This window comes from Vipera berus (genome assembly GCF_964194415.1).
Source record: "Vipera berus genome assembly, chromosome: 4".
Taxonomy (NCBI): domain Eukaryota; kingdom Metazoa; phylum Chordata; class Lepidosauria; order Squamata; family Viperidae; genus Vipera; species Vipera berus.
This window is the reverse complement of record NC_138206.1, coordinates 1,346,420-1,365,620: the sequence shown is the minus strand read 5'-3', so window position 1 is coordinate 1,365,620 and position 19,201 is coordinate 1,346,420. Positions and strand designations below refer to the sequence as shown.

The following is a 19,201-nucleotide window of genomic DNA, read 5'->3' as shown; positions in this document are numbered from 1 at the left end:
TCACTCAGAAAAAGGCAGGAAATGGATCAGTCAGGACTAGTAACTTTCTTTTTCTTTCCCTTTTATTTCTCAAAGGAAGAAACAAACCAGACACTTTCTGCTAAACTGTTTGCAGGTGTAAAGGTTAGTCGTCTCCCCCCTCCCTGACGGAAAGAATTTGCAAACTGACATCGGGCCAGTTTTACAAGCCTTGAAGACACGGGCGAGCGGCTTTCTTGCACAAAGCAGAATTAGTGTCCGAGGGAAGTGAAAGGTGCTAACAGAGGCTGTGTGGCCAGGCAAGAAATCTTAAGCAAAACAAATCCTCTCCGTAATTGGACCGGAGGAGAAAAACTCACAAGGGTGCAGGAAACCAAACTCCAAAATCATCAAGAGGAGGAGATTGCGAGCCAAACCAAAAGCTCCTGAGACACAGTGGATCCGAGAGAAGAGAGTCTCTGTAGCTCAGGGCTGAATTGTGGGGTGCTGGGTGAGCCCTCAGCTGGGTGGTTTCCTTGCAGACGTTTCGTGACCCAACTAGTGCTAGAAGGGAGGGAGGTGAACAGAGCAAGCCCCACTTCTTTCTGATGATGTAACCTAGTCAGGTAATGAAACGTCTGCAAGAAAACAACCAAGATCAGAGAGCACCAAGAACTGCACAGTCCTCCTCCTCCTCCTCCTCCTCCTCCTCCTCCACACATTCTCCTTCACTCTGCAAACCTTCCTCCCTTCTAGCACTGATGAGGTTCCCTAGTTGGGCCATGAAACGTCTGCAAGAAAACAACCAAGCTCAGCACCAGGGACCCCACAGTCTTTCTTTCCTTCCTTCCTTCCTTCCTTCCTTCCTTCCTTCCTTCCTTCCTTCCTTCCTTCCTTCCTTCCTTCCTTCCTTCCTTCCTTCCTTTCAGCACTGATGAGGTTCCCTAGTTGGATCATGAAACATCTGCAAGGAAACCACCCAGCTCAGGAAGCACCAAGAACCCCACAGTTCTCCTCCTCCTCCTCCCCCCTTCTAGCACTGATGACGTTCCCTAGTTGGGTCATGAAACGTCTGCAAGGAAACCAGCCAGCTCAGAGAACTCCCAGGACCCCACTGTCTTTCCTTCTTCTTCTTCTTCTTCCTCCTCCTCCTCCTCCTCCTCCTCTTCCTCCTCCCTCCTAGCACTGATGACGTTCCCTAGTTGGGCCATGAAACGTCTGCAAAAAACCCACCCAGCTCAGAGAGCACCGGGGACTCACAGTAGAACTATCCATCATGCAACCCCGAATCTAATTCACACATTGCCATTCAGCTAAACCTCACAAAATCCTACCATAAGCCTTTTCCACCATTAAAAATCCTCCATTAAACCTGATCAGAAGTTGTGAAGTCCCAGAACGCTGCTTAGGACATTGGGCCAACCCCCCCCACACACACACACACTTCTTTTTTCCAGGTTTTTTTTAAAACTCACTTTCAATCCTGTCAAGCTCTTGTTTAAGGGATTAGTTGCATCTGAATTAGGCGGGCCAAATACCCCTCTCCTTCAACCCATGGGGGGGGACCCCAAATACACGACAGTATTTCTCAACCTTAGCAAGGTCCCCTACTAAATCTGCTTCATACCGAGAGACAAAGAGAGAGAGAGAGAGAGAGAGAGAGAGAAAGGGGAGTGGGAAGTCAGGCCACCCACCTCTCCATTTGTCCTGTGCAAGTCGCCAGTCCTCAAGACTTGGGCTACGCGTCCTGCTTTCTCAAGAGTCGGCTCCGGAGACCTCTGAGTGCTAAAACCACAGAGAAGGAAGTAAAAGCCGGAGAAAACACCCAAAGATCCGTTGCAAAGTAGCTGGTGCTTTTGTAGAGAGAAGGTCAAAGGCGTCGCAATCGCCACTCACAGCCCCTCAAGCCCATTGGCGGAATCCGCTGCCGGAATAAAAGGCTGGCCAAGAATTAGAGAGATTAATCCCCCTTTTTCTTTCTCAGAACGTTATTAAAACTCGAGTATTTGCTTCCTACCTTGTGCTCATTTATCCCGTCTCCCTCTCAAAGGGACTCCGTCGCAGAAAAGACGGGTAGTCCTTGACTTATAACAATTCGTTGAGCGACCGTTCAAAGTTACAAGTGACTTAACGACCGTTTTTCACACTTCACGACCGCCGCAGCATCCCCCGTGGGTCACGTGATCAAAACTGAGACACTCAGCAACTGACTCGTGCTTATGACGGTCGCAGCGTCCCGGGGGGGTGTGTGTGTGTGTGTGTGTCACGTGATCCCATTTTGCCACCTTCTGACAAGCAACATCAATGGGGAAAGATGGATTCACTTAACGACCGGGTTACTCGCTTAACAACTTCAGTGATCCGTTTAACAATGGTGGCAAGATATGTCGTAACAATGGTACAAAACTCACTTAAGAAACATCTCGCTTAGCGACAGAAATTTTTGGCTCAATCGTGGTCCTAAGTCGAGAATTAACTATATAATGAAAATAAAAGATTTTATTAAAAAGGAACGCGTGCAGGAGGAATAGAAGTGGGGGGGGGGGAAATAAAGCATTGACTTCTGACTCTTTCCAGCATGATGGACTAATTAACAATTACAGCTAATTACATTTTACATTCATGCATAGTGACCACAGGGGTCCTCGACTTACGACCTTTTGTTTAGCAAGTGTTTGAAGTTACAATGGCGCTGAAAAAAAGGGACTTATAAACTGGTCCTCGCACTTACAACGGTCACAGCAGCCACAAAGTCCCATTATCAAAAATTTGGGCACTTGGCAACAGGCCTATATTTTCAACATTTGCAGCATTTGGCGTCACGTAATTCCCCCTTTGCAACATTCCCGACCAGCTTCTAACAGACAAAGTCAATGGGGGAGGGGGAGGCAAAATTCACTTAATGACTGTGGGATTCTCTTAACAACCATGGCAAAAAGTCATAAAGTTGGACTTGCTTAACAACTGCCTTGCTTAGCAGTGGAAATTCTGATCCGACTGTGTTCATAAGTTGAGGACTACACATATGAACAAGGCGTTTCTACTGTTTAACGACAAAGTTATCCTAGTTTTAAAAAACCGAAGCGTAAGTTTTGTTTTTCTTCGAACCTAAAATCCAGAAGCGGCTTCCCAACGAAACTGAACAGGATTTTGTCTTTGTTAAACCAGTTACCTTCGCCCTCTCCACCCCATCCGTGTTTTTTCAGCAGTTGTTCCACTGGGAGAAATAATAAATCTCTCTCCCTTTACACTTATTGGATTTTCTACCCTTGTCACCATCTATAATGACAAAGATCTGCATTATCTTTCAAACAGCTCTAAAGGGAAAAACTTCCAGTTTCAATTTTATCTTCGCTTCAAAAATGTTCGTGCCGAGGACCGGGGCGTTAAACACAAAGGCAGGAATTCCTGTTGACCCCGGTTAATGACCTCAGCCTGATCGGGGGGGGGGGGGGTCTGGATGGAAGGAACGGGAAGGAAGGCAGACCTTCGCCCAACGCCCCTTCGCTTCAGTGGGGCAGGGCTGGTGCCTTCCCAGCTGAATGCCCATCCTTCAGCCAATCCTTTCTCCCTCTGGCACTGACGATGTTCCCTAGTTGGGTGATGAAACATCAGCAAGAAAACAGCCCAGCTCAGAGAGCACCAAGGAGTCTACAGACATTGTTCTCCTCCTCCTCCTCCTCCTCCTCCTCCTCCTCCTCCTCCTCCTCCTCCTCCTCCTCCTCCTCCTCTCCACAGACCCACCTCCCTCCTAGCACTGATGATGTTCTCTAGTTGGGTGATGAAACGTCAGCAAGAAAACAGCCCAGCTCAGAGAGCACCAAGGAGTCTACAGACATTGTTGTCCTCCTCCTCCGCACAGTCCTCCTCCTCCTCCTCCTCCTCTCCACAGACCCACCTCCCTCCTAGCACTGATGATGTTCCCTAGTTGGGTGATGAAACTTCAGCAAGAAAACAGCCCAGCTCAGAGAGCACCAAGGAGTCTACAGACGTTGTTGTCCTCCTCCTCCTCCTCCTCCTCCTCCTCCTCCTCCTCCTCCTCCTCACAGACCCACCTCCCTCCTAGCACTGATGATGTTCCCTAGTTGGGTGATGAAACGTCAGCAAGAAAACAGCCCAGCTCAGAGAGCACCAAGGAGTCTACAGACATTGTTGTCCTCCTCCTCCTCCTCCTCCTCCTCCTCCTCCACTCTGCAATCCCCATTTCCTTCCAGCACTGATGATGTTCCCTAGTTGGGTGATGAAACGTCGGCATGAAAACAACCAAACTCACAGAGCACCAAGGACCCCACAGTCATCGTTCTCCTCCTCCTCTGCAAACCCCCCTCCCTACTAGCACTGATGATATTAGACAGTTGGGTCATGAAACGTCTGCAAAGAAAGGCGCAAGCTCAGAGGGCACTGAGGACCGCAGGCTTTACCTGCCTCCTCACACCTTCACTGAGGATGATGCAATGGGAATCTACACATCTGGACGGGCACCTAATTGGGGAAAGATGTTATGGGGCATTCACAGCTGCCTGCTTGCCTGCCCTTGTGAAATAACACCCTCGCAAAACTACAGGAAGCTGTGCTTAGCCCACGTGAGGTTTCTGAGATTGCACTGAGCCTAATCTCACAGCCAAAATGTTTACAATCTCTCTCTCTCTCCCTCTCCCTCTCCCTCTCCCTCTCTCTCTCTCTCTCTCTCTCTCTCTCTCTCTCTCTCTCTCTCTCCAAAGAAGTTATGAAGATCCCAGCTAAAAAAAGAAAGATCTGGAAGAAGAAATTTAATATATATATATATATATATCTTTTCGATTCTGGAGAACACTTTTGGGAGTGTTACTTATGAGCCTCTTAGTCTTGATCTCAAGTTGATCTTTCTCAACCTGATGCTATAAGATACGTTTAGACTACAGCCCCCATCATGCCCAGCCAATGCACCCATTTTTCTACCCGACCGATCGGGTTACAAACCATTGCCAGTCCATCTGGCGGGCACCTGCTGGAGGAAGGTTGCGCTGAAAAACTGCACAACTTTCTCCAAGTATTTTGCACACACTTCCCTCCAACCTCTTTTCCCAAATATAATTGCTAAAAAAACAATATTCTAAAATTGAAACCAAACTTAACCCTCAGCCTGGTTTGATGCCCAGGAAATTGGAAAACAAAAAAATTTTTCCCCCAGATTAAATGTCTTTGCAATGCCAAGGACATCCAAACAACCGCTGCGCCAGTCTTTACTATCACATTTTTTACACAAACATCCCTACTCTGAGTCTCTGCTCTTAAGAGATTATCCCAAGCATGCAGACTCAACAATTCTCTATACAGGGAGCCAAGTTTTCCTTCACGCTTTGGCAATTGTTGCGAGGTTTTACCCCAGGATACGGCGACCATCATAAACACGAGACGGTTGCCAAGCCTCTCAGTTTCGATCAGGTGACACTGGGGATGCTAAACAACGGCCGTAAGTGTGAACAAACAGTCGTCAGTTCATTTTTTTCACTGCTGTCGTAACTTCGGACCGTCGCTAAACGGACTGTTAAGTTGGGGACCCCCTGTATTTGTTTCTATTCTCTGAACATCAAACATGCTCGGTCCTTCCCCCCACCCCTTCCAAAATCTCGTCCGGGGTGCAGATCACACACACACACACACACACACACACCTGTTTGTCGGTTGTTATTGTACTTCTGCAAATTGCTGTGCAGACACACACCTCCCTCGTGGGAGCAGGGAGCGCAGCTGCGACTGCCTCGAGGGTGTCGCTCAAAGACTGAGTTGTGTGTTTTGGTGCAGAGAGTCACAAACGCCCCTTCCAAGTCCTTCACGGTGGCTTCCCGGGGGTCCTCAACCCCTGGGCGCTTTTGGGGGGGAGGGCACAGGATGGAAACATCTCCCTGAAACTCATCCAGGCCAACTTCTCACTTCTCAAGGGGCAAAACGCTTATTTCTTTATTCGGCTAGTCCTCGACTTACAACAGTTCATTTAATGACCGATGAGACTCTAGAAAGAGTGCAGAGAAGAGCAACAGAGATGATCAGGGGGCTGGAGCCTAAAATATTATAAGGAACGGTTGCTGGAATTGGGTCTGTCTCGTTTAATGAAGAGAAGGACGAGGGGGGACAGGAGAGCAGCGTGCCAGTATCTCAGGGGCTGTCCCAAAGAAGAGGCAGTCAAGCTATTCTCCAAAGCACCTGAAGGCAGGACGAGAAGCAACGGATGGAAACGAATCAAGGAGAGAAGCAGCCTGGAATTAAGGAGGAATATTCTAACAGTGAGAACAATTAACCAGTACTCCTTGCCACCAGAAGTTGTGAATGCTCTCCTTTGATGAGTTTCCATCCGTTGCTTCTTGTCCTGCCTCCTTCAGGCGCTTTGGACAACAGCTTGACTCCCTCTTCTCTGGGGCAGCCCCTCAACCCATTTCGGCCCCCTCCAGCCCCCTTTTTCTTTTTTTTTCCATCCGGTAAGAAGCCGGCGATAATCATCTCCGCTAAATAATTCCGCTTTTCTGTCTGCCCCATTTAATTCTTGGCAGCCAGCCTCCCAGAGAATTCCCACAGTAAATCGCCTCTGACAAGAGTGTCAGCCTTTTGCAGACGGAGTCGCACGTCGCAAAGCGGGACCCCAATTTCACCAGTTAACTTCTGCCTTCCTTCTTCCTTGAGAAGCTGCTTTTCTAGCTGCGGGGAGAAGCTTCTTAGAGAAAGAAAGAGAGAGAGAGAGAGAGAGAGAGAGAGAGAGAGAGAGAGAGAGAGAGAGAGAGAGAGAGAGAGAGAGAGCTTTTCAAAAATGCAAGCTTCTCTCCTCCACGAGGCCCGTGAGACAAAGCGGTTCTGCACATACGGGCAAGTCCTCGACTTACGGCCACAGCTGGGACTAGGGTTTCCATTGCTAAGCAAGGGGCTTGTTCAGGGCGTTACAGCCAGCGACCTTTTTCGCCCCGGTTGTTAAGCGAATCTCTGCATTTAAGTGAATCACGGGTGAGCGAGGGAAGCAAGGGGTGCCCAATTTTATGACTTTTTTGCCACTGTTAAGTGAATCACTTCGTCATTAAGTGAATCCAGCTTGCCCCCCCCTTGATTTTGCTCGTCGGAAGCCGGCTGGGAAGATTGCAAGCGGTGATCACATGACCCGGGATGCTGCAACCGTTGTAAGTACAGGCCGGTGGCCAAGCCCCCGAATTCTGATCCCGTGATCGTGGAGATGCTGCAACGGTCATAAGTGTGAGGACTGATCATAATTCCCTTTTTTCAGCACCGCTGTAATTCCGAACGGTTGCTACACACATAGTTGTAGGTTGACAACTACCTGTAGCCTGTTCTCACACCACTTGGGGCTTTATTTACAGGTACTCCTTGACTTACGATGCTTCATTTAGTGACCATTCAAAGTTACGACACCACTGAGAAGAATCACCTAGGAGCGTTTTTCACACTTACGACCGTTGCTGCCTCCCCACGGTCACGTGATCAGAATTTGGGTGCTTGGCTGCTGACTCCTATTTCTGACGTTCGCCGTGTCCTGGGGGGGGGGGTGTCACGTGATCCCCTTTTGCGACCAGCAAAGTCAATGGGGAAGCCAGATTCACTTAACGACCCTAACAACGGTGGCAAGAAAAGGCCGTAAAATGGGGCAAAACTCACTGAACAAATGTCTCACTTAGCCGCAGAAATTTTCGGTCGCAAGTCGAGGACTATCTGTATGGATTAAAATCTACCAGTAAGTGTTAATCAGCACCTTTAAATTAATGGGGCTTCCACCTGCCATTTGATAACCTTTATTGCAGGGGTCTTCCAGCTTGGCCCTTTGATGATGACTTGTGGACTTCAACTCCCAGAATTCCTCAGCCAGGCACGCTGGCTGAGGAATTCTGGGAATTGAAGTCTACAAGCAGGGGTCTTCCAACTTGGCCCTTTGATGCCTTGTGGACTTCAACTCCCAGAATTCCTCAGCCACCCTCCATTTTGTTTGGTAGATTTAAGACAGGTCTTCCAACTTGGGCCTTTGATGCCTTGTGGACTTCAACTGCCAGAATTCCTCAGCCAGGCACGCTGGCTGAGGAATTCTGGGAATTGAAGTCTACAAGCAAGGGTCTTCCAACTTGGCCCTTTGATGACTTGTGGACTTCAACTCCCAGAATTCAAGTCATCAAAGGGCCAAGTCTGAAGACCCCTGGCCTACACCCTTACATGTAAGTAGCCTTTGAATGGAGACCTTGGGACATCTCAACTCCCTGCTATAAATATCCCAGGGCCTTGGAATTTTGGGGGGGGAACATCCTGGCTGGCAGCCTCTCCTACAGCCCTGCGGAGTGCAACATCCAGCTTCTTCTGGGCTGCATGTACAGAAAAAAGCCGCTTTGCTGCTTGCTGCCTTTAAAAAACCGACCTTTGCTCTTGGCATCCACATGCATTAAGAGAGGGATAGAATCAAGATTGCTAATACCACTTTACAAGGCCTTGGTAAGGCCACACTTGGAATCCGGCATCCAGCTTTGGTCACCACGATGTAATAATAATAATAAAGTTGGAAGGGACCTTGGAGGTCATCTAGTCCAACCCCCTGCTCAGGCAGGAAAACCTAAACCATTCCAGACAGATGGCTGTCCAGTCTCTTCTTAAAAACTTCCAGTGTTGGAGCATTCAACGCTTCTGGAGGCAGGTTGTTCCACTGGTTAATTGTTCTCACTTTCAGGAAGTTTCTCCTTAGTTCTAGGTTGCTTCTCTCCTTGATTAGTTTCCATCCGTTGCTTCTTGTCTTGCTTTCAGGCCCTTTGGAGAATAGCTTGACTCCCTCTTCTTTGGGGCAGCCCCTGAGATATTGGAACACTGCTATCATGTCACCCCTCACCCTTCTCTTCATTAAACTACACATGCCCAATTCCAGCAACCGTGAAAAAAAGATGTTGGGACTCCAGAAAGAGTGCAGAGAAGAGCAACGAAGAGGATCAGGGGACTGGAGGCTAAAACATACAAAGATCGGTTGCTGGAATTGGGTCTGTCTAGTTTAATGAAGAGAAGGACGAGGGGGGACAGGAGAGCAGCGTGCCAGTATCTCAGGGGCTGCCCCAAAGAAGAGGCAGTCAAGCTATTCTCCAAAGCGCCCGAAGGCAGGACAAGAAGCAACGGGTGGAAACGAACCAAGGAGAGAAGCAACCTGGAATTAAGGGGGAATTTTCTGAAAGGGGGAGCAATGGAACAGGAGTTTCCTTCAGATGTTGTGGGAGCTTCATCCCTGGAAGCTTTCAAGAGACTGGACTGCCATTTGTCAGAAATGGTGTAGGGTCTCCTGCTTCGGTAGGGGGTTGGACTAGATGACCTTCCAATTCCCTTCCAACTCTGTTATTCTAATTCTAATTAACCAGTGGAACCGCTTGCCACCAGAGGTTGTGGGTGCTCCATCACTGGAGGCTTTTAAGAAGAGATTGGACAGCCACCTGTCTGAAAAGGTCTGGGATCGTCTGCTCGAGCAAGGGGTTGGACTAGAAGACCTCCAAGGGCCCTCCCAGCTCTGTTACTCTGTTGTTCTGTTATTCTCTCCTGTTACTTGCTTTATGCGCTGGCTGCATTTGCACAACACACCGAACCCGACTAATGAACTAATCCTCATGCTAGGTTTCCACAAGGCAACGATCCACAAACTAACCAGGCTGTGTTTGCACAGCACACAGACACACAGACACGAAGACAGAATTTAGCATGATGGCTAATTGCAGCGTCTCCATTTGCATTGGCCTGGTTAAATGATCGTAGGAACCCAGCCACGGGAAACTGAATGACGCCACGTTTACTTCTTTGGATGGTTCCTTCCTAATTATTTGGCAAAAAAAGAGAGAGAGAGAGAGAGAGAATGCAAAACCAGAGCAGCCATCCCCATCATCCCCAGCCAGCAGGCCCAGGGTGGTAAGCAGTAGGAAGTTCATGCAATTGATAAGAGCAGCCAACGTAGGGAAGCAGAACTGGCTGGCATTAAGCTGCCACACAAACTGGGTCTGCCCTGGAGGGGGGGGTAGGAATAGCCAGCTCAAAGGCAGGACTTCATTTCAGCTGTTCACACATAAATACGGTGGTGGAACCGCATAGTAAGAGGCCAGCTCAGACACGAGACCAAAGAAATGAAAGCAGGCTGGTCAGAAGGGTGCTGTTATTCGGGGGGTGGGGTGTTCAGGCTTCGTGGTTGGGGGGGCAGATCTGGAACTGATAGGGTCAAACTGTGGGGTCCTGGGCGCTCTTTGAGCTGGGTGGTTTCCTTGCAGACGTTTCATGGCCCAACTAGGGAACATCATCAGTGCTAGAAGGGAGGGAGAAGAGGAGGAAGGAAGGAAGGAAGGAAGGAAGGAAGGAAGGAAGGAAGGAAGGAAGGAAGGAAGGAAGGAAGGAAGGACTGTGGGGTCCTTGGTGCTCTCTGAGCTGGGTGGTTTCCTTGCAGACGTTTCATGACCCAACTAGGGAACACCATCAGTGCTGGAAGGGAGGGGGGGGTCTTCTCCCTGTTTATATACCGTAACTTGCCCTGTCTTCTCCTCGGCAGTTCCTGGATTCGGCTGGGCCACAACCCTTCCTCTCCAGCACCCAACACCCGGATAAGCCAGGATTGACCCCAGACAAATCTGGGATATCCCAATCAATCCTCCCGGCCCACACTTCTTGAGTGGGACTACCCCTTCCATCCCCCCCAGCGGAAGAGTTATAGGAAGTGTAATCCAGGGGCACCCAGAAGGCGACAGAGGAGGGAGGGAGGGGAACCCTAACCCGCTGGACCGGCCTGTCCAACTCCGCCGCTGGGGCTATTCAGCCAGGCTGACGCATTCCCACAGCGAAGAAAGGTCAGGCGCGGAGCAAAGCCGGAGGAGAAAGAGGCTCTATTCTCCGGTCCTCCCATTCTGGCAGGCGGAACAGGCCTCCCATTCTTCCGGCTTCATAAAAGAAGACGCCAACAGGGCCCCCCCAGATCCCCCACCCCACCCTCCAGAGAAAAAAAAGAAAACCCCAAACTCGGCCAGAGGGGAACGTGGTCCTGAGGTCCTTTGGAAGGGGACCTCGGGAGGAAAAGCTGCTTCCACAATAAGACCCATCAGCCAAAGCCTTCTGGGGCCCAGAGGTGAAACCCCCCCCAAGGGACGGAGAGGGAGGGGGGAGTCCCGGCCTTGCCTCCAGAAGCGGTGAACGCTCCAACACTGGGACTTTGTAAGAAGAGACTGGACAGCCATTTGTCTGAAATGGTATAGGGTTTCCTGCCTCAGCAGGGGGTTGGACTAGATGACCTCTAAGGTACCTTCCAACTCTGTTATTCTATTCTATTCTATTCTATTCTATTCTATTCTATTCTATTCTATTCTATTCTATTCTATTCTACTCTATAATATTCTATCCTGTAATTCTATTCTATTCTATTCTATTCCATTCCATTCTATTCTGTATTTTCATTATAATCTATATTCCTATCCTATCCTATCCTATATTTCTATTCTATTCTATTCTATTCTATTCTATTCTATTCTATTCTATTCTATTCTATTATTCTATTCTATTCTATTCTATCCTATTCTATTCTATTCTATTCTATTCTATTCTATTCTATTCTATTCTATTTCTATTTCTATTTCTATTTCTATTCTCCCTCTGTCTCATTTGGCTAGAAGAGAGAAGAAGGCGGGGGGTGGGGGGGGTGGGAGGCTCCTCCAAAGGAAATCCAGCCGAGCCTCAGCATTCGAGGCAAGTCAGCTTCTCAACTTTAGCGACCACAGAGGCACCGGAGAGAGCTTCGCGGGCCGTGCTCGACCAACCGGGGATCGGGGGCACATCCTTCTCCTGCACAAAGAGCCATTCTTCCCCTGGGGGCTGCAAGGGGGGGACATGGGGGGGGCCTTCCTCCTCTTCCCTCCAAAAATTATTTCCCAACAGGCAGGAAGTAAAGCCAGGATCTTTGGCCACTGGAAAGGCTGCACAAATCTGACCAGGGCATCCGGCCTTCAAAAGCCACAACCAACCTCCGGGTGAGTTTCCGGAGAGGTGGGGGGGGGCACACGGTCACCCCAGTATTCCAGACCCCCCCCAAGCACATGCACCTGGGGGGGGTGCCCTCCCTGTACAGAAGAAAGAAAAAGAAATCTTTTGCGAAGATTTCTTTGACCGGCCTTGAAAAACTTCGTAGCAGATCCAGGCAGTCCCCGACTTACGATGGCCGTGGAGACCAGATTTTATGCCGCTGAGAAATTTGTGAAATGAGTTTGGCCCCACTTTATGACCTTTGTTAAGTGAATCACTGCACTTGTGGAGTGTTTGAGCAAAACCGACTTCCCCCCTTTGACTTTGCTTGTCAGAATGTCGCCAAAGGGGATCACGGGACGCTGCAACCGTCTTAAGCAGGAGTCAGTTGCCAAGGCGTCTGAATTTTGATCACAGGACCGCGGGGATGCGGCAACGGTCATATGTGCGGGGGAGAAACGGTCATGTCCATTTTTGGGGTATGTCGTAACTCCCCAACGGTCACGAAGCAAACAGCTGTTCAGGACTGCCTGCACTCAGAAGGGAGATATGGCCATCCTTAACTTACAACCTTTCGTTTAGCGACCACTGGACAGCCATTTGTCCGGAATGGACTAGAGTTAGGGGTCTCCAACCTTTGCAATTTTACGACTTGTGGACTTCAACTCCCAGAATTCCTCAGCCAGCCTTGCTGGCTGGGGATTTCTGGGAGTTGAAGTCCACAAGTCCTAAAGTCGCAGAGGTTGGAGACTCCTGGTCATGGCTTGCCTGCTTGTGCACGGGGCTGGACTAGAAGACCTCCAGGGTCCCTCTCGCCTCCGTGTTTCTGACTGCTCAACTAACACTCACAGGTAGCCCTTGACTTACAACCATTCCTTTAGTGACCATTTGAAGTCCCAGCAGCGCTGCAAAGAGCGACTGACGACCAGTCCTCGCACTTACAACCGCTGCAGCCTCCTGATGGTCGCAGGATCGAAATCCGGTGCTTGGCAACCGGCGGGTCCTTACAACTGCCACAGCATACCAGGGTCACGTGACCACCCTCCCAGCCAGCTCCCGGCAAGGAAAGCCGGCAGGGGAAGCCCATCTCGCTTAAGGACCGTGGGGTTCACTTAATGACTGCTGTGATTCACTTCACGACCGTGGCCAAAAAAAAGAGAAAGAAATTGGGCACAACTCTCAACAGCCCCTATGCTTAGCAGTGGAAATTCTGGTGGCGACCGTGGCCTTAAATCTAGGACTCAGCCTGGAGTTGTAATCCTCAATTGTGGGTTTGGTGTCGGTCCACAATCTGCACTGCCAGGGTGCCAAGAATGAAGAAATCCACAAGCCACAACATGGATCCCGGGATCAAGGGAGAGAGCTCAGCGAGAATCCAGAAAACTTCAGTGGAAAATCTGAACTTTGGACGGTTCCCCGCCTGGGGGCGGAGAGGAAGACGACAACTAAAGTGTGGCCTGTTGTGAGAATCCCCGGTTAGTCATGTTTCTGCACCACCCAACTCCAGAGCGACTCTGGGCAGCTTCTCAAGCGTGAAACACAATCAAACCGCGGAGTTGATTCTTACCACCAAAGGACCGGACTGGATCTTCCAGTTCTACAGGCTGGTTTATCTGCTCCAGAAGGGGCACCCAGAGAGCCTCCATCTTGTGCCCCCGCCCCCCACCATCACCGGCAAGAAGGGTTGCTAACCTTTCTGATTGTAAAAATGCTTCCGAAGTGGCAGGGTCTGCGCTAGGGACACCCCCCACACACACACACCGTGCGCCCTAGAAGTGGGAATGGAGGAAGAGCAGGCACCAAGAAATTGTGACGTGAGGGACGGTGCCAAATTATCACCAAAGGTCGCCAAAATTTCTCCAAGGATGCTGCCCAAGCACCGCCCCAGCCAGCTCAGGGAACCAACCAATTTTTTTTTTCCTAACAAAAGACAATTCAGGCGGTCCTTGACTTATGAACACAACGGAGCCCAAACTTCCTTGCGCTGAGCGAGAAAGTGGCTAAGTGAATTTTGCCCGATTGGGCTACTTTCTTAAGGGATTTGCTGCACTTGCTAAGATAGTGAAGGGAATCTGGTTCCCCCCCTCCCCCGACTTTGCTGGTCAGAAGGTGGCCAAAGGGGATCGCGTGACCCCCACCCCCACCCAACTCAGGGCAGCGGTCCTAAGTATGAGCCTGTTCCCAAGCTTCGGAATTTTGATCGCGTGACCGCAGGGATGCTGCAGCGGTCGTAAGTGTGAAAAGCGGACATAAGTCACTTTTTCCAGGGCTGTTGTAACTTTGAACGGTCACTAAACGAATTGTCGTACGTCAAGAGCTACCTGTAGTTCTACCTCAGGGTTGAGCAAACCCCTGTCCCTTGTAGCACTGATGGTGTTACTTAGTTGGGTCACAAAACGTCTGCAAGAAAACAAGCCAGTTCAGAGAGCAGCAAGGGCCCCACAGTCCTATTTCTCCTTCCTCCTCCTCCTCCTCCTCCCCTTCCTCCCTCTTATCTTCCTCCTCCTCCTCCTCCTCCTCTCCACAAACCCCCCCTCCCTTCTGATACTGATGATGTTCCCTAGTTGGGTCATGAAACGTCTGCAAGAAAACCACCCAGCTCAGAGGGCACCCAGGACCACACAGTCCTTCTTCCCCCCTTCCTCCTCCTCTTCCTCCTCCTCCTCCTCCTCCTCCTCCTCTCCACAAACCCCCCCTCCCTTCTGATACTGCTGATGTTACCTAGTTGGGTCATGAAATGTCTGCAAGAAAACCACCAACTCAGATCTTTTCCAGCTCAAATCAGCGGGAGATCCAGCCGCTTTCTCAATCCTTCAAGAAACCCTCGCTCGGATCACAGTGGCGCCAGATGCCACATCTGCACACACCCCCAGAGAAAGCCCACCTACCACCTTTCCGAGCCCCCCCCCCCGTTACTTTCCGCCCAGGCGTCCTTCCAGAGCAGGCTGGACTACATTTCCCATCGCTGCTTGTGGAAGTTGCAGCCTGCCTCGGAGAGAGGAAGAAGTTTGAGGAAGTTCAGGGGTCACCCTTAAGACTGGGGGGGGGGAAAGACCCAGCTGTCCAGGTAAGAGGAACAGCAGGAGGGAAGGAAGGGGGGGCGCTAAGATCTGGGACCCCCCCACCCCCCCACCCAAGCCCTTGAAACCTGTGCATGCGCAAAACCATATTTATTTATTTATTTTTTTTCAACTGGAGGGGTCGCAGAGGTGTTAAGCCGGCAGGCGGGAAATACCTTTGGGGGGGTGGGGGGAAGGTGTACAGCCTGCAAGGCTGAGAAAGGGGCTGGGGGCTTCCTCGACCGACCGGCTCTGGCGGCGTCTGTTGGTGCCTACCCAGGTCCAAAGCGGGGTGCGGGAGAGATGGGGGGGGCAGATCCCGGCGGCCCCACTCTCGTCGCACCCTGCGCCCCCCCCTCTCCTCCCCCCCTCCGTCACCTGGCCAACCCCCAACTCCGGAGGGCGCCAATTGGCCGATGCTGCTGCGGCCGGACATCGGCAACCTGGCGCCCTCCGGAGTCGGGGCTTGGCCAGGAGTTGGGGGCGCGCAGGCGGGGACCGAAGCCCCCCCCCCTCCGAGGAGAGCCGCTCCGCAGGCGGAGACTCGACAGGTGAAGTCTCCGGGTGCGGGCGGGGGAAAGGGGGAACGCTGTCCCGCTGAGCGTCCGTGCCCTTCCCCTTCCCCGCCCCCCCCCCCGCCACTTACTTCCCTCCGGGGGCTTCGGGGGTCCCAGCGCAGCCACCCCCGCGGGGCTTCGGCGCGCGTGTCGGCTGCGCTGCGCTCCCGGCGGCGGCGTCGGCGTCGGCGGGCGGGCCGGGGGCGTCTCCCGGCCGGGCGGAGGGAGGAAGGGAGGAGCGGGTCGCGCCGCCCCCGCCGCCTCCCGCGGGCAGCCCCGGCCAGCCCGCCCCGAGCTCCGCCTTTGTCCGCCCCCAGCCCCGGGGGCTCCGTCGGCTGCGCTCCGCCGGCTCCGGGCTCTCTCTCTCTCTCTCTCTCTCTCTCTCTGCCGTCCCGGCAGGGGAGGATGGGTTTTGCCCTCCCTGCCCCTTTCGGGGCTGCCCGCTCCTGCGCGGCGTTCAGACGAGCGGGCTGGAGAGGACGCGGAACCCGGCTTTGGGGGCTTTCGCCCCGTAGCCTTCGGGGAAGCCGCTTCCCACGGCTGGCGAACGACTCCGGGTTGTTCTGCTGGCGCCGGAGTACAGCCACGAACGTCCGAGCTTCTCAACCGCAGCCACTTGGGGACTTCGACTCCCAGAATTCCCCCGGCCCGCATGCTCCTTTAAGATGGGGCGGGGGTGGGGGTGGCTTCAACTCCCAGAATTCCCGAGTCAGCACGCTCCTTTAAGATGCGGGGGTTCAACTCCCAGAATTCCCCAGCCAGCATGCCTCTTTGAGGTGGGAGGACTTCAACTCCCAGAATTCCCCAGCCAGCATGCCTCTTTGAGGTGGGAGGACTTCAACTCCCAGAATTTCCCAGCCCACATGCTCCTTTAAGATGGGGCAGGGGTGGGGGTGGCTTCAACTCCCAGAATTCCCCATCCAGCATGCTTTTTTAAGATGGGGGGACTTTGATACATTGATACATTGTATCAATGTATCAATGTTATACAATGTATCAATGTTAGAGTTAAAGCACATTATGAATTTGGTTAATTTTATAATGGATAATTTTAGTTAGAATATGATTATTATATTTATGACCCTGTATTCAGCTCTGGGAAGTGGGGGGGAGGGGGGGGGTTGGGGTGGGTGGGTTTGGGGGATGTTTTGTAAAAAAAAATTTGTAAAACTTTTTAATAAAAAGATGGGGGGACTTTAACTCCCAGAATTCCCGAGTCAGCACGCTCCTTTAAGATGGGGGGGTTCAACTCCCAGAATTCCCCAGCCAGCATGCCTCTTTGAGGTGGGAGGACTTCAACTCCCAGAATTCCCCAGCCAGCATGTTTTAAGAAGTGGATTTCTCAAGTCCATACAGATATTTTTTTTTTACCTAGTAGACCTCAAAAGATCAAGGCCCACGACTTGCCTGCTTGATCTTTGCTCCTCCTGACTCATAAGATCATCCAGCATGAATTGATCCAGTTGCTATTAGAGATAATGAACCTCTGCGTTCAAAGGAGGAAGAAGATGGAGAAATTGTGGCCTTATGCTCCCAGATACACACACACACACACACACACACACACACGCCCAGGATAGTGATTTTATGGGCCCCTTTTTTAACTGGGATTTTGTCCATAATGTAAGGCCACCAGTCTCACTTCCACAAATCTGGGCAATTAGCAATAAATTAAATACATTATTCTAGAAAGAGCGCAGAGAACAGCAACAAAGATGATCAGGGGACTGGAGGCTAAAACAGTTTCTAGAACTGACTATATCTAATTTAATGAAAAGAAGGACCGGGCGTTACAGGATAGCAGTCTTCCAATATTTGAGGGGCTGCCACAAACAAGACGGGGGTCCACTTATTCTCCAAAGCACTTGAGGGCAAGAGAGAAGCAACGGATGGAAACTGACCAAGGAGAGAAGCAACCTGGAATTAAGGAGAAACTTCCTGACAGTGAGGACAATCAACCAGTGGAACTCCTTGCCTCCAGAAGTTGTGGGTGCTCCAAGACTGGAAGTTTTTAAGAAGAGACTGGACAACAATTTGTCTGGAGTTTCCTGCCTTAGCACAGGGTTGGACTAGATGACCTCCAAGGTCCCTTCCAGCTCTGTTCTTCTGTTAAATTAAAACAGTAACAGTCAAACAAATAAACAGATATCATGTTACCATGTTTTTGATACCTGAGGGTTTGTTTTTATATATAACTACAGCAGCAAGTTTGTTTATATGCCCATAGTTGGAAAGAATCAACAGTTAGTCCTCAGTTTATAATCACAGTTGAGCCCAAATTTTTCACTGCTAAGTAAGGAAGTTAGAAATTAATGGAAGGAGCTGAAACTGGGGGAATTGGTTGCATTGCTCAGCAACAATAATTTGATTAAATGCCAAGCAAATCTGGTGGCTATTGATAGATTTCTTACCGGATAAAAAGAAGAAACAACTTTTGACCTTGGGTTTTTGAAGATTACTGCAGGATCCAACCTGGGTGGGTCCCTGGAACCGGGGTATTTTCTCTTCCGAGCTTTTGGACTGCTGTCGGAGCCCCCATTCACAGGGAAACCTTGAAAAATTACATTGGATCTGAGTAGAGAAATGCTGTGTATTTTAGATGTTATCAGATGCAAATTGTGTTTAAAATATACAGTCTTTTAGATGACAAAAAACGCTTTATGAATGCTGGTTTTCAGTAAGCTGACTGTGTTTTAAAATATTGTATAGATTGGGGTTATTTCTTTAAATGTAGCTATGGCTGTATTGTTAATATCTGTGCTAAAAAAAAGTCAGGAGTACCTTTGTTATATTTGTTGGGTGTATTTTTTTTGTCACTTTTAATGTGCTTTGCCAATCTCTTTCCTTTTTCCTTGTATGTTTCTATTTTAATGTGTGATGTCAAAACCGAATGAATACATTTTTTAAAAAATCATGATATCATTGATTTGTATTTATTTATTAGATTTTTTCTATTTATTATTTTTATAAATAACTCAAAGCGACCAACATAACTAATACTCCCTCCTCCTATTTTCCCCACAACAACAGTCCTGTGAGGTAGGTTGGGCAGAGAGAGAGAGGGGGGGGAAGGAAATGCCCCAAACTCACCCAGCCGGATTTCATGCCTAAGGCAGGACTAGAACTCACCGTCTCCTGGTGATTGGCCCAGCACCTTTAACCGCTAGACCAGGGATAGGCAACCTTGGCCCCTTCATGACTCGTGGACTTCAACTCCCAGAATTCCTGACCAAGCCATGCTGAGGGAAAAGGGAGAAGTTTCCAAGCTGAGCCATGCTGGCTCAGGAATTCTGGGAGTTGAAGTCTACGAGTCATGAAGGGGCCATAGTTCCCCCATGCTGGCTGAGGAATTCTGGGAGTTGAAGTCCACAAGTCATGAAGGGGCCATAGTTCCCTCAGCATGGCTGAGGAATTCTGGGAGTTGAAGTCCAGGAGTCATGAAGGGGCCAAAGTTTCCCCATGCTGGCAGAGGAATTCTGTGAGTTGAAGTCCACAAGTCATGAAGGGGCCATAGTTCCCTCATGCTGGCTCAGGAATTCTGGGAGTTGAAGTCGACCAGGCATGAAGAGGCCATAGTTCCCCCATGCTGGCTAAGGAATTCTGGGAGTTGAAGTCCACGAGTCATGAAGGAGCCATAGTTCCCCCATG

At 50.3% G+C, this 19,201-nt stretch overlaps 1 protein-coding gene across 1 annotated transcript in view; it reads right to left on the bottom strand.

The window, feature by feature from the left end:
* ARAP1 (ArfGAP with RhoGAP domain, ankyrin repeat and PH domain 1) overlaps positions 1-15,738 on the bottom strand; it is a 126,181-nt gene extending 110,443 nt beyond the window's left edge. The window contains exon 1 of the mRNA XM_081327794.1: positions 15,643-15,738. The gene's annotated coding sequence lies outside the window, so the exon portion shown is untranslated. The remainder of the gene's footprint in view (positions 1-15,642) is intronic.
* Positions 15,739-19,201: the final 3,463 nt, after the last annotated feature.